The sequence below is a fragment of the Prionailurus bengalensis genome, chromosome B3 (genome assembly GCF_016509475.1).
Source record: "Prionailurus bengalensis isolate Pbe53 chromosome B3, Fcat_Pben_1.1_paternal_pri, whole genome shotgun sequence".
NCBI lineage: Eukaryota > Metazoa > Chordata > Mammalia > Carnivora > Felidae > Prionailurus > Prionailurus bengalensis.
In genome coordinates this window covers 63,245,134-63,260,506 of record NC_057355.1, presented here as the reverse complement: position 1 = coordinate 63,260,506, position 15,373 = coordinate 63,245,134, and the positions used below count along the sequence as shown (strand labels likewise).

Sequence of the window (15,373 nt, the reverse complement as noted above, 5' to 3'; positions counted from 1 at the left end):
AAGTGATCTTCCTAAAAAGGCACCTAACATCAGGCATCCTCTTTCACACCAAGAGGAAACAGGGCTTTACCAGAGGAAGCTGCACCTCTCACTCATGTGACCCCCCTGGGAACATGGCATCGTGGAGCAGGTATGAGAACTTGAAGGACTCCAAGGATGGGGTAACAAGTCTTTTTGCAAGTCAAGTGGCTTCCAATTCTTTGCTTTCAAGGAAAGGGAAGGAGATGCTAATCAAGTTGTCAGCCCATCATTAAAAACAATGTGATAGTAAGATGAGGCATACAATTTGGAAGTTCAAAGAATTAAATGACACCCTGTAACAAAACTCATTGGTTTCTATTACGTATTTGTTTATGTGAACAATGTTGCTCAGTGTTTAAATCTATCACTGGAATGAAACAGATGCTTCAGTCCAGAAACAGAAACCTTCAGTCCAACAATAAGGAATCGTCGTCCACATATACACACATTAACTAGGAAGAAAACCTACCCCTGCCATCTCATTAAGAGAGGTATTTCCAATAAAAATTTAATTTCTATGTTTCGGGTGCCTGGGTGGCTCAATCAGTTGAGCATCTGACTCTCACTTCGGCTCAGGTCACGATCCCAGAGTCGTGGGATTGAGCCTTGCTTGGCCTGGAGCCTGCTCAAGATTCTCTGCCCCTCTTCCCCACTCACACATGCTCTCTCTCTCCCTCTCTAAAAAATAAAATAAAATGAAATGAAATGAAATAAAATAAAATAAAATAAAAATATCAATATTCATTTGTCTTTAAATTTTCATAATGACTGTCACATAGGGTATACAGTCAAATAAAGGCACATAGAAAGTGAAAGAAAACAATGCTTATAAAATACTAGAAATCATATCCTTTGGAACTATTTAAACTTGTGATGAAAAAGTTCAGAGGACAACTTAATACAAGAGGGTATATAATGTTAGAACTTCTTTGAGAGGATTGGAAGGCCACTGTCTGGGAGTTAAGGATCCATCCAGTTGTCTAAAGCATCTGTCCGTCTCTGCCTTTACAGGGAATCTTTGATGTGGCTTGAAAAAAAAAAAAAAAAAACACACAGCAAAAAACCACCCTCCTCAATGTGACCTGCCCTGGGGCTCTGGATGCCGCCGTCCTGTCCACCAGGCCCACTGGGCTCCATGGCTGGCCCCTCCCCGCCAGCGGCCTCCAGCCCCACTCCCCCCTGCCCTCCCCTTCTCCCAACCCCAGCCGGCCAGCCCTGGGAGTAAATAAACCACGTAAATAAACCACCGGGCAGGGACCCAGACAATGGGCCTTGGCGAGGAGTTAATGGGCTGGGCCTCTCGCGTTAGCCGAGTGTGACCGGAGCTGGCAGGGGGCCTGGCCTGGCGCCAGCATCGATTACGACTAGACGGAGCCAGGGCAGACTTGGCACGGGCGGGCCCCACAGCTGGCAGATTCAGTCACCCTGGCCATGAGGGCATGAGGCCTGCCCCTGGGGCCGCTGCCACCCGCTGGCCCCACTCCTGCTGGCTGCGGGCACCGCTGGTGGGGAAGGGCTGCCCCTTGGGCCCCCAGACCCTCAGCCCTGACCTTTGGTCCTCCCCAGGGGACTGTCCCTGATAGGGCCTCTTCCTGTTCCAGGTTGCTATGTGACCTCACAGACTAGGGGGGGAAGGGGGGGAGGGGAGGGTGACAGTGGGGGGGGGAGTGGCAAGGAATGAGGGGCGTAGCTAAGCTCGGTTGGTGTCTGTCAGCAGGAAGAGCAGGTGAGGCAGGGCTCATTTCTGGCCTTCAGATTGAGTCCCCAGTGGGCCTTTCTTTTCCTGTCCCTCAGGAACTCCTCAGGGCCACTGGCTCCGCTCCACCTCAGCAACCCCACCCTGAAGAGGGAGTGGGAGGGAGTGTCAGAGGAACCAACCTGAGAGCTCTCCCAAGTCCCTCTGCTATGAAGCTGTTCATGTTGCAGTTCGAAGCAGGGCTTGGCTGGGGAGAAAGGAAATTCTTTGCTTTTTAAAGTTTACTTCAAGCTCCCAGAATCTCCTTGGACACTCTCCCCTGGGCGATGAAGTATAGTGTCTTCACAGAACAGCGCTCGTGTCTTCTCAAGTTGACCCCTCATCCTACTCTGAGAAGATCCAAGGTCTCACAGTCTTGCTGAGCAAAGTTTTTGCTGATTTGGCCTGACAGCAGGGGACACAGCTCGTTCCGCTGGGCAGAGTCTCCAAATATTAGGGGATGGTCAGTACGTCACTCCTCTGAGAAGTCCCAGTGAGAAGAGAAAACACGCGGCCACATGCCCAGGGTGACAGCCCCTGCCCCCTGAGGCCATGGCTGGAGAGCTGCAGGTGGAGGGGGGCATCCCAGATGAGGAGGCAGGTACGACCCCCACCCCCCCCCCCACCCGGCCTCCTTACCCAGGGAGGGAAGGTGAAACAGACCCCTGAGAGCGGAAGACAAGCAGCTTTCTGTCATGCCACCTCTAGTCCTGTTTCCCCGGCTCCCTCCTCAAGTTCCAGGCCCAGATCTTTCCCTTTTCCGTGAGCTCTGGTCTCGGAGGGAGTTTGCTATATGGAAGGACGGAGCACCTGAGGGTGGGGAGAATGCGTGGCCCACCAAGTGATACCAGCTCCAACCACACTGGGGAGTCGTGGCCTCCGAACCGTGGCAGACGACACAGTGACACGTCACAGACAAAACAGGTCTGGACTAGGGAGGAGAAACGTTGGGATGTTTTGGACAAAAGGAGGAAGGGGGGTGAGGAATGACTTTTCTATTAAAGAAATATGGCTATTTGATGGAGAAATTGAAATACATACAATTCTCTTTTCCTCTGCTACACTTACTTTTTTAGTGTCCTTTGAGGACCTACAAAAATCACTTAGGTCGTTTAGGAACATAAAATGTGCTATGCATAACTTGGCTCGTAAAATTGTCACCTTTGTTATATGGTTTTAGAGATGTGAAGGCCTGTTAAACAGTTAAAAACGTGTTGTTAATGGAGAGTCTTTATTTTTTCTCATATTTTTTAAAACCAAAAGACTCCTCTGGGAGTTTGATTCCCCACCCCCCACCCCGCCCCGCACCCCCTCCCTCACTACTGGCCTTCACTTCTACAGCCTGGACTCATCCTTGTGACATCTGTTTACACAGGAGCTTACAGCCCTTCCACCCTGGGTACCTCACACCCTGGGCTGGCCTCGTGGGCACGTGACCTGAGCCAGCCGCACATGGCCCTGCACTCAGCTTAATATCTGCTGTTGCCGTCTTTAAATTTGTCATAATTTTGGGTGTCTGGGTGGCTCAGTCGACTGAGTGTCCGACTTCGGCTCAGGTCATGATCTCTCGATTCGTGAGTTCAAGCCCCACATCGGGCTGTCTGCTGTCAGTGCAGAGCCTGCTTCAGATCCTCTGTCCCTCTCTCTGTGCCTCTCCCCTGTTCGCGCTCTCTCAAAAATAAATAAAACAGTTTTTTTTTTAAATTTTTTTTTTTAACGTTTATTTCTTTTGAGACAGAGCATGAATGGGGGAGGGTCAGAGTGAGAGAGGGAGACACAGAATCTGAAACAGGCTCCAGGCTCTGAGCTGTCAGCACAGAGCCCAACGCGGGGCTTGAACTCACGAACCGTGAGATCGTGACCTGAGCCGAAGTCGGCCGCTTAACCGACTGAGCCACCCAGGCGCCCCTGAAACAGTTTTAAAAACAATAAATTCATCATAATTTTTGAACAAGGATACCCCATTTTCATTTTGCGCTGTGCCCCACAAGTGACTTAGAGGGTTCCACCCACACCCCACCAATCCCCCTACTTGAGGCCAATGCTGACCGTCCCGGTCCTGGTCCCTCTAGGCCATTACTGGGACTCACTGGCACAGTCTCTCCAGGATCCAGGATGGCCCTTGTCCTTGCTTAACTCCCTCTCCTCTCTACAGGCCCCTGCATTCCTCATCTGGTCCTTGCCTGATCCTCCTCCATTCCCAGGGGAGCTGGTCAGCATCGACTTCTTACTCCCTCTTTTGCTCTGGCCCTGGTGACCCATCAGGAACACTACAACAACACGGAGCCCGTTTCCAGTGTGGGGTCTGTCTACGCAGCCAGGTTTGTGCCTCACTACAGCTGGTGTTCCCCTCCAGAAGCTATACCTCACGCAGAGCGGGGAACCTTCAAAGCAGCCATGCCTTCCTGGTTGCTCCCTTGCATCCTGATCCAGTCTGATGGTGTTTTGCAATTTTCCTGTCAGCTTGGTGGGAGAAGTTCAAAGAGACTCTGTCTTCCTTTCTGGCTTCCTTTCCAGACAGAGAAGCTTTCTCTCGGCTGCTCCCCTGCTCCACCTCTCTCGAGGAAATTGATGTCTTTCCTCCTCCCTCCCCCCACCAAGAAAAGTCTGTTCGTGAGGATTATCCTAAGAGCAGGTGGGGGGAACATCTGAAGTACAAGGCAGGTCAGAAGTCAGTCAACCCTGGCTGTGGGATCTCTTCGCCAACGCCCTGGGTGAAGTTAGACTCTCAGCGGCTTTTTGGAAGGCGAAGCTCAGAAAGAGAGGGTCTAGAGGAACATTAGTACCTCTCATTAGAACACCTGCAGTCACCAATTCTGGAAGAAGGTGATGGATTGTTCACAACTTGCTTCTGGGCAACACTTCCTAGGGGCCAGTGACAAAGCAGAATTTGCTGCACCTGCTCCCTTCCTGTGGCTGAAGCTTAGCGGCTGAGGCTATTCCTTATTGGATCCCAGGGCTCTCGGAAGAAGCCTTTGAGCTGAGAATGTGTGGCAGTCACTTCTGGCCCAGATCGGGAGTTTTCCAGTTCTCCCAAGGCGTTAGGGTCGCTCAGTACTGTACTTGGTCAATTCTAACTGCCCCAGAAAACCTAGTGCAGTGCTCAGGAAAGTATACACAGTTCATGTCACTCCTGTGTCCCTGTTCTCCCTCTTTCCTCCCAATTACAATGAGTCCACAGGACCTGGGAGGGAGAGGTGCCATGCCAGATACAACCGCTCACTGCAGAACAGCCTGCTGGGCCCAAGGATAAACCCAGAGCTTCTAGTCTTCCTTTGAAGGTCAGCACTGAAGCCATCCAGAGACAAACTGGGCACCGTCCCTGAATCTGGGGACAGGACTAAGTAGGTAAGACTGTGAGCAGGTCAGGAGACAAGGTGAACAGTAAGCCCAGAGCGAGCAGGAACAGGCTCTGAAAATTGAAATCCCAAAAAGATTAGAGAGGGCTGGTTTCCAGGGAGGACCTTGGAGAAGGCTCAAATGGCAGAGGGATGTATGTTGAGGCTCTGGAGAAAAGGGGAAGGCACCCTGAGGCAGGAGAAGGCCAGAGCTGCAAATGAGGGCAGTCAGCAAAAATTACGTCTTGCCCCTTAAAAGGGAAGAGGAGTGAGGGTGGAAATTTCCACTAAGAAAGATTGTCAAGATGCTGGGTAAAAGTGAAAGGGGAAAGATATACCCAGGGCAGGAAAATCACACCATCAGAATCAAAGTGATTAACTCCGGGCCTAGTGATAAGAGAAGGAAGGGAATCAAGTAAGTGGTGAAATTTTAACCACCTTAGTCAATCATGTGACCCAACAGTACCTGGGATTTTCCCTGCAGAATTAAGGCAGATGGACTCGGAATACTGTTTGTAGCCACAGATGGTTGGTTAGCTGTGCGCCAATTACGCACCCTTCCTTAGGGTGCAGGTGATGCTGGGAAGTGCCCACCCCCAGGCAGGGACTATATTCCCCAGTTCCCCTTGCAGTAAGGGTGGGACCATGTGACTAGTACTCACTAATGGAAATGACGGAGGTGGCATGTATCACTTCCAAATAGACGTGGCTAAGAAGCAGGTGTTCCTTCTCGACCCACCCTCTTTTTCCCCATCTGTAATGGCTTTGAAGGTATGTGCTGAAGTGGACCAAGTGACAAACTGGAAGGAACCTGGATCCCTGAATCACCATGGTGAAAGCCACCCACCAAACATCCACACTAGACAGCTGTGCAAGTGAGAAAGAAACTTTTTTATGTTAAACCTTTGAGATTTGGGGGCTTATCTAATATAGCAGTTATCATTCCTTCCATCTCCCAGAAATTGCACTTATAAGAAAATTTCCTGGTGTTGCTGGAGGGCTCAGTCGGTTGAGCATTTGACTCTCGATCTCGTCTCAGGTCTTGACCTCAGGGTTGTGAGTTTGAGCCCCACACTGGGCTCCCTGCTGGGCATGAAACCTACTTAAAGAAAGAAAAGAAAAAAGAACGTTTCCTAAAAAAAGCATCAGAGATGCAAAGATTTATAGAGCCAAAGAACAATAACCAAAACCATAGTTGGTTAGAATCACAGTGAGTGCCGCACAGGCTTCTGAAGTATGGGGATGGAAAGCGGCCGCCAGCAGAGTGAAAATAAACCAGGCACTTGCACAGTAGTGCAAATATTAATTGTTGTGGTGGGAATAAGGAAGAGCAGCAGAGAAGACAATCAAAAAACTGATCAACAAGCCGTGCGTTTAACACGTGTATAAACCGAACCATCTGTACAAACATTTTGGCAGAGGTTGGTGAACAGATCCTGGCATGGCAATACTTTGTTAATTGTGATTAGGGATAATCAGCATTGTTTCCTAAGAAATCCTTTGACATTCGATTAAGTTGCCACAGTCTCTTTCACCTTTTCTATCTAGGTTTCTCCAGCCCGAGTACCCTAATGTTAGTATTTTCATAAATCTGAAGCCTTTACTTTTCCTTTTCATAAGTGATCCTTCTCACCATCCTGTCTGGCCCCAGGCAGTGATGGTAATACTGGGAGAGTAAGTACTAATACTAGAAGTTATGTTTAAAATATGTTATATTGGGGGGCGCCTGGGTGGCTCAGTCGGTTAAATACCTGGCTCTTGATTTTGGCTCAGGTCATGGGATCTTAAGATCCTGCTTAAGATTCTCTCTGCCTCTGCCCCTCTTACTCTCAAATACATACATACATACATACATACATACATACTATATTTGTATTTTGCTTATACTTTCAAATTACTTTCTCATACACTTTCACTAGCTCGCAGATTAGACTCTCCACCTCAAAAATGGTAACTTTTGGAATGGCGACTCTCACATATACCAGAGTTGACTTTCAAGGTTCTTTCACTTAAAAGAAAATTTTTTTAATGTTTATTTATTATTGAGAGACAGACGCAGAACATGAGCATGGGAGGGGCAGAGAGAAGGAGAGACACAGAATCCAAAGCAGACTCCTGGCTCTGAGCTGTCAGCACAGAGTCCGACGTGGGGCTTGAACTCACAAACTGCTAGATCATGCCCTGAGCCAAAGTTGGATGTTTAACCGACTGAGCCACCCAGGCGCCCCATCAAGGTTCTTTCGTTTAATTTCAATTTTTTTTTTGTTTTTGAGAGAGAGAGAGAGAGAGAGAGAGAGAGAGAGGTGGGGGGAGTATCCGCATGAGCACAAGGAGGGGAGGGGCAGAGGGCGAGGGAGAGAGAATCTTAAGCAGGTTCCATGCCCTGCGCCGTGCCCACCTGGAGATCATGGCTTGAGCTGAAATCAAGAGTCTGATGCTTAACCTACTGAGCCACCCAGGCGCCCCTCATTTTATTCATTTTAGTGAATAGTGATCTCCAGTATGGGAAGACAATGAAAAAAGAAAAAGAAAAGAGAAAATTGTTCTCACTGGTAACTACGTTAGCCAGGATAGGGCAGGGTATATTGCAGTAACTAAGTAACTCAGAAATTCCAATGGACAACAGAGAAGTTTATTTCTGTCTTATACTGGGTGTTCATTCCAAGCCCCCAAGTGGGCTATGGGCTCCACTCCACATAGTCCCGGGGTGACAGGTTGCACCATGTTATAGCTAAACTATTTGGAACAAGATCGCTGGACGTGGAAGAGAGAATAAAGAATGGCACGAGGGCATTTTCTGCCCCAGTTTGGAGGTGACACACATCATTTTTGCTTATATTTCACAGCTTATTCATATTTCATTGTCATGGGCCCCCCTAACATGCAGGACTCAATACAGTGTTTCCTGATCACCCCTGTCTCTGCCGTAGTTACCTCTTCTCTGTAACTGTCCACCATTTCGTCCTGTCCGTTTTGCTACTTATCTTTGCATGTACAATAATGTAACTTTCTGAGAGCGCGTCAGGAAGGTTGGGGATAGCAAATACGTGCTGTCATTTCCTCCTCCCTGTGCCCGGCAGACATGGCTTATTGGTCATGGCTCTCTTTTCTGCTAAGCCTAGACTAGCATGAGAATCCTTCTTAACACAGCTGGCTGCCACTTTCTCAGTATCATCACTATGAATGAAATTTATTTGCCATTCCTGCCGAGAGAATTTCACTGACACCCCTCCCCCACCCCTAAGGACACAGACCGGGCTTGCTTGGCTCCACCCCCCTCCACGACCTAATCTGGAGTCTCCAATGTTACCAGCACTCTCGGGCACTGGTATTTTCCCTTCAGCTTCTACCACTTTGATCAGAGTAAGAACAATCAAAGGAAACTTGACTTCCTTCGCAGCTAACATGGGCTACCGCATAGACTGAAAGAAAGGAATCTCTAGGGGAAAACAGAAATGCAAGTGCTTCTGACCCACAACTTTGAAATGGATCAATCCAGACCTCCTCTCCAGAAGCCTCCATAGTTTCACAGGTTACTCCCCTAAACCAAGGAAGGGAATCTTTCTTTCATATCTTTGGTGATATGGAGCAAAGAGAATATCCTTCATAAAAATATCCTTCTTAAGGGTTAAACAAAGTAGGATCGCAAAAAGAAAATCTAGACTGTCTTTCCCCTCAGCCGTGAAAACTCTGCTCACATTTTCTGTTTATTTCGAGCTGTATCCTGAGCCCCCGAGGTCTCTGGGAAGAGACGCTTTAGAAAACAGAGGAGCTGGGGCAGGCTGCTGGCTTCCTTGTGTTTTTTTTTTCCTCTAAGTCATTTCCCAAAACTTCTCAAAGTCCTCACGTTATACAAAGTGAAGATTTGTCCTCTCACACCAATAGTCAAGAAGTCTCTCCCGACAGAAGTTTTCACTACTGTTGCTGTTTGCCATTGGCTCAGCAGACGTAAACAGGGTCATCTGGGGCCAAAGAGGGTGGGTGTTTAGTTTTAAAGCTCTGGGGTTAAGAGTGAAAGCATGTGACTCCAGCCTGGCCAGAAACAGAGAAGTCTTTGTGTGTGGGGAGGGAGCGATTGGCAGTCCTGAGGCTACACACAGGGGGAGCGGGAAAGAGCGCTGACACAGGTTTCAAGGGTCTGAGAGGAGACCACTGGAGGGAGGCTCCCTCTTTGTGTCAGGCTCCGAGGCTTCCTAGGGGAGCTTCTGTCCCTGCCTCGTGGTAGAACAGAGAACTTCAACAGAAACTGGAGTTTCTGTGGCTTGCAAAGGGACACCCATGCTCCTGTTGGGATGAGACAGGCCAAAGCCACTGGAAGCAAGAGCAATGTCCGAGGGGGCGTTTTTGATAGATTACCCAATAGAACTTCCCCGGGGTCCTCACATCTAAACAAGGCAGGCTGTTCCTGTGCCCATGCCCCTCGAAGCCCCTCCCTTTCCCATCCTGGATGGCTGGGGTGAGCGGGAGAAGAGAACCAGGGCAGCCTAGACCACATCTCCCCCTCATGGCCCCTTTTCAGGAAGGGGAGGGTTGTGGCTGGCAGAGCACTGCCAGAGGGAAACTGGCAGGCTGCTGACTCAGTCCACCCCGGCTGCACCCTCAGGCACCAGCAGCCATTGGCAGCATCATTGGCACCAAGGTGCTGGGGACCCATGGACATTTAGTGAGCTTGGGCTCTGCTCGCGGCCAACACTGAGCAAGGCAGGTGGCCCCCTGTCTGGTTCACCGTGCCACACTACTCATGGCCCACCTGGCACAGTGTCAGGGTGCACTTTCCCCTATCCTGCCCCGGCCCAGAAATTGCTGCTTCAAATCTTACTGAAGTGAGCAAGGCAATTTTCTTGAAAGTCGGCTGAATCTGGGGCGCCTGGGTGGCTCGGTTTAGCATCCGACTTCGGCTCAGGTCATGATCTTACAGTTCGTGGGTTTGAGCCCCGCGCTGGGCTCTGTGCTGACAGCTCAGAGCCTGGAGCCTGCTTCCGATTCTGTGTCTCCTTCTCTCTGTGCCCCTCCCCCACTCACACTTTGTCTCTCTCTCTCTCTCTCTCAAAAACGAATAAACATTAAAAAATTGAAAAAAAAAAAAGTCGGCAGAATCTGACTTCCAGACTTTGGCTGGGGGAGGAAAAGGAAACAAAGCTGATTCTGCCACCCACAGCCTGGGCCCGTGGGACCCCTCAGGAGGAGTTCAGAAATAAATATGGCGGTGGATGGCCTATCTTGTTGAACACCACAGTGGTACTCAGCTCATTCCTCCGGTTGTTATTCCACTCTCCTTCCTTCCACAAAGATCTCTGGCCACCTTGCAAATGTCAAGGTCTTCGCTGGATAGTGAGGATATTGCGGTGAATGAGACAGACCAGTTCCTGCCACCAGGAGCCTTTAATCTATCTAGACATGCACAGAGCCATTCACATACCAATGCCCACTAGGAGTCAAGAAAATGGTGATGGTGTTAACAGGTTAACGGTGATTGCCAGTGGCACAAGGTGGTCCTAATGGTATGAAATCCAGTCTTCCAGGTGGATTTCATTTCTCCAGTCCATGAAATGCCACCGGCTCTTCTCTACGTTTCAAGGAGAGAATCGCTGAAGTTATGTGTCTGAAATGGCAACAAGCGGCTGCATATTGAAGTAGCACCAAACCCTAGTGCTCAGGCAAGGGGTTCGCTGGCCCAAGGTGCCATCTATCAGATTTGGGGGCTAATGGGTTTTTGTGTGGTTGCAATTTAAAACAGTACCCAGCCCACTTGAGTGTGTATGTGTGTGTGTGTGTGTGTGTGTGTGTACAGTATCTAGGGAGTTTATACCCCATGCTCAAGGGCACTTGGCAAATGTAATGATGTGTTAGAAATGAGGTTGCCACCAGGCACTGAACCCTCACCACTTCAAAGATGGAATCACTGAGCAGAACCCTGGGCTCACTCAGGTGAAAAGCAAGAACCTTTTATCTGGGGCATAGAGAGCTCTCAGGCCTTTGCCCTTGACAGCTTCTGGGTGTCCCACAGCCACAGGCCATGTTCTCCTTCACCTTCAACGTCTGATTGCTTCCTACCAGCTCATTCAGCATGAACATCTGAGTCAGAAGCCCCTTTCCTCCCTGAGTTTATGGAAAGGCACGCAGGCCCATTGCCCTCCTTCAAGCTGGATAAGCTAGAAGGGTTGCAAAGACAATGGTGGCCACGGACACCCTGTCTGGGCTGGGGTTGTGGCCTCCAAAATGCCAGCTCGTTGTCACAGCTTTAGTCTCCGAGTGTGCTGTTGGAGAAGGGTGCATCTCTGAAACCAAGAATGCGGCACAATAAATATGAGTGCCTCCAGGAATTGCCCCGCCCTCCTTCACAATGCTCCCGAGGGTGAAAGGTACATGAGGTAGAGGTGACTTCTTGTGTTATGAGCAAAGTCAGGAACAGAATGAGGAAAGGGCTCATTTGGTTTCTAGGCTTCTGCAGTACTTGTTCCTTTGATTTTCCTTTGCGGTGCAACGATAGTCCTTAAACCCGGGGACCAAGTGACAGCTAAAGAGACTCGGTAAATCTCCCGAAATCTTAAATTCTTGGGTCCGTATAGTCTGTGCCATCGCCCAAGGAGAAGATTCCTATATAGTTTCAGCAGAATCTCAAAAGAGTTCAAGATCCAACAAAGAAACTGCTGAGTAACATGCTGGAGGGGTCATAGATACACAGTCTGGGCCTACCCCGAGTTATAGATGAGGACACCAAGGACCAGAGGGGTGAATGTCCTTGCCCAAAGTAATTCAGGCAGTTACGGACAGAAACAGCTTACAAATCCAGTCTACTTAAACCTAGTCAGGTAGTGTTTCCATTGCTTCATAGCAACTGGGTTTCTTTTAAGACATAATTTTTTTTTTACTTAAAAAAATTTTGTTTAATGTTTATTTTTGAGAGACATAGAGAGACAGAGTGTGAGCAGGGGAGGGGCAGAGAAAGAGAGAAGGACACAGAATCTGAAGAGGCTGCAGGCTCTGAGCTGTCAGCACAGAGCCCGATGCGGGGCTCGAACTCATGAACCATGAGATCATGACTGAGCCACCCAGGTGCCCCTAAGACATAATTTTGAGGGCAGGGATCACATGGCCTGTTTCTTTTGAATCTGTGCATGGGCTTGGAGTGGGGTCCCACTCATGGTGAGGGGCTCAGACAGTACTGTGGAGTCACGTAACGGACCTTGTCTTCTCTCATGAGTAGGACTTGACATTACTTCATATGCTAGTGACAGACCCACCTGCAGGTAGCATGGAACCGGGGGCCTTTGAACGACAGCAAAAGCAGCAGGCAGACAGGACACTACATACATCACTTACTCTTTAGGGTAATTCCCATTGCAATTCTAATTCCACATTGAGCCTGTCCAGTTAGGTGGGCAAAAATGTCTCTTGGGAAGTAGGGAATTGAGGGCAGGGTGGCTGGGTGGCCACCCTGAGGGTGGTCTCAGTTTGAGCAATGGAGGAAACCATTGACATTTAGGGCTATCCTGGACCAGAAAATTTTACCTTCGAGTATGATAAGATGCTGGTGTGATATGAGGCCAGGAAAGGGCTGTCATGCACGTGCCCATGTCACACTCACTCCAGGCACGTGTTCACTGAGTAGAGGGCAGGAGACCCATCTGGAGCCCTATATCACTACATCCATTTCTCTTGCTCTCCCCACCTCCACCAGGGCTTGTACAGTTGACTTCATGTAAATTAAGTGGTGCCCCAAAGGGGCGCCTGGGTGGCTCAGTCGGTTAAGCGTCCAACTTCAGCTCAGGTCACGATCTCTCGGTCCGTGAGTTCGAGCCCCACGTCGGGCTCTGTGCTGACAGCTCAGAGCCTGGAGCCTGCTTCCGATTCTGTGTCTCCCTCTCTCTCTGGCCCTTCCCCTGTTCCTACTCTGTCTCTCTGTCTCTCTCTCTCAAAACAAAAAAAAAACAAACAAACAAACAAAAAAAAAACATTAAAAAAAAATTTAAATGGGTGCCACAGGATTCAGGAATCCCCACCTTAATAATAGCTTCTCAACACACTGCCACCCCACCTCGGGCTGCACTCCTGAATCCCTGACAGGAGGGAATAATTTCACAGAAACCGTGAAATTATAAATGCCTGTGGTGTTAACACTGCTAAATTTCGGGAGAGTTGGTTGCGCTGAATACAAATACAGACTGCTATTACAAGGGAGTAGCTGGAGAGGCAGGCCAGGGAACGTGGACTTGATCCAGTAGGTCAAGTTTTCCAGTAGGGGGTAATGGGACTGGGTCTGTCTTTCAGAAAGGTCCCCTGGGCAAACCACAAGAGACTTTTTTTTTTTATTTTTATTTTTTAACGTTTATTTATTTATTTATTTATTTTTAATTTTTTTTTTCAACAGTTATTTATTTTTGGGACAGAGAGAGACAGAGCATGAACGGGGGAGGGGCAGAGAGAGAGGGAGACACAGAATCGGAAGCAGGCTCCAGGCTCTGAGCCATCAGCCCAGAGCCTGACGCGGGGCTCGAACTCACGGACCGCGAGATCGTGACCTGGCTGAAGTCGGACGCTTAACCGACTGCGCCACCCAGGCGCCCCAACGTTTATTTATTTTTGAGACAGTGAGAGAGCATGAATGGGGGAGGGCCAGAGAGAGGGAGACACAGAATCGGAAACAGGCTCCAGGCTCTGGGCTGTCAGCACAGAGCCCGATGCGGGGCTCGAACTCACAGACCTCGAGATCATGACTTGAGCCGAAGGCGGCCGGCCGCTTGGCCGCTTAACCGACTGAGCCACCCAGGTCCCCCCCCCCCCCCCCCAACAGGAGACTCTTAAAGACAGAACAAACTAACAGTTGACGGAGGGTGGGGGTGGGGGAAGGACTGAATGGGTGAAGGGTATTAAGGAGGGTACTTGCTGCGATGAGCACTGAGTGTTGCATGTAAGTGATGAATCACTGAATTCTCCTGAAAACAATATTGCACTGCATGTTAACTACCTTGAATTTAAAAAGAAGGAAGGAAGGAAGGAAGGAAGGAAGGAAGGAAGGAAGGAAGGGAGATCCCTTGGGAGCATGGAAGGATGGAGGGATGCAACCAGAAAAGAGACTAGTTAGGGAACTCTGCAGTTGTCTAGACAGACATATATTAAGGCGATGTGGCAGAGATAGTAAGGAAATTGGTGCCAGAGACCTTTCTGAGCAAGAATGCTCAGAGCTTATTGATCAGCTGCCTACAGATAATAATAAAAGGAATAATATTATCAATATTAACAGCTAACATTCATAGAAAACTTAGTATGTACCAAGCACTTCCATAAGCCTCTTATATGTATTCCCATGTTTAGTGCTCACAACAACCTTATGCGGTACTATTCTCATTTTACAGATGAGGAAACTGAGGCACAGAAAGACTATGACCTGCCCAATGCCACTTAGCTGGTACGCAGCAGGGCCTGGGTTCAAACTTGGGCACCTGTGCCTTTAACATCTCCTGGGACTTCTTCTGGAGGATCGGTGGGATAAAGGGAGGGAGAGGCGGGGACAAGGGTGAGCTCTCAGGTTTCCGGCCTGGACAACTGAGGGCAGCCTTACCCAAAGTAGCAGCAGATGACTTGAAAGACATTACCATCACCAATCACCTACTAATTCCCTGTGTTCCCCATAGGAGCTGCTTAACAGGCTCGACTATAACCCAGCACGTGAAATGTACAATAACATCCGGATGTGGCACCAGGCCCCGCTTCTGCCACACTCCAGCAAAAATAAACCTCTCCATCCAAATATAGAGCGGTCAGAAGTGCCATGTTTTACAGGATAAGAGGCAGTTATTTGGCATTAAAAATAGACAAGCTTTAGCTTCCCTGCAAATCTGGGCAAGGGCACTGCAATTTCCAAATGGAAACCTAGATGGATAGGGGAGGCCCCCCTCCAACTGACTCAGCTACTTAAAAAGCCCACAACGAAACTTACATCCCCTTTCTGGGCCTCAGTTTACTCATCCATAAAATGAAGAGGTAAAGCAAAACAACTGATGGGACTTCAAGCTCCCACGGTCTATGAGAGTACTAACTGGAGTCCAAAGCTGGCCCTCAGAGAGCTGAAGGTCTCCTAAATCATGGGGACCCTGTGTGCAGATAAGGCGTGACCTTGGCTGTGACCTTGGGCTCACAGCTTTCTGCAGATAGGACCAAAAGTAGTTCTGCCCCCGGGGATTTTCAGAATTCTGTCAAGGGCCTTAAATTACCCTTTGGAGTCAGACACATTGTTAAGCCCCAAAGAAAGGCAAGCCAGAAGTCCCCCCTACAACTA

At 49.1% G+C, this 15,373-nt stretch overlaps 1 long non-coding RNA gene across 1 annotated transcript; it reads left to right on the top strand.

Annotated features, from left to right (window-relative positions):
- The first annotated feature begins 5,716 nt into the window (after positions 1–5,716).
- On the top strand, positions 5,717–14,849 carry LOC122468790. Its single transcript, XR_006293315.1, has 3 exons — positions 5,717–5,969; positions 14,451–14,503; positions 14,730–14,849. It is a non-coding gene; the product is annotated as an uncharacterized LOC122468790 (long non-coding RNA).
- The last annotated feature ends 524 nt before the right edge of the window (positions 14,850–15,373 follow it).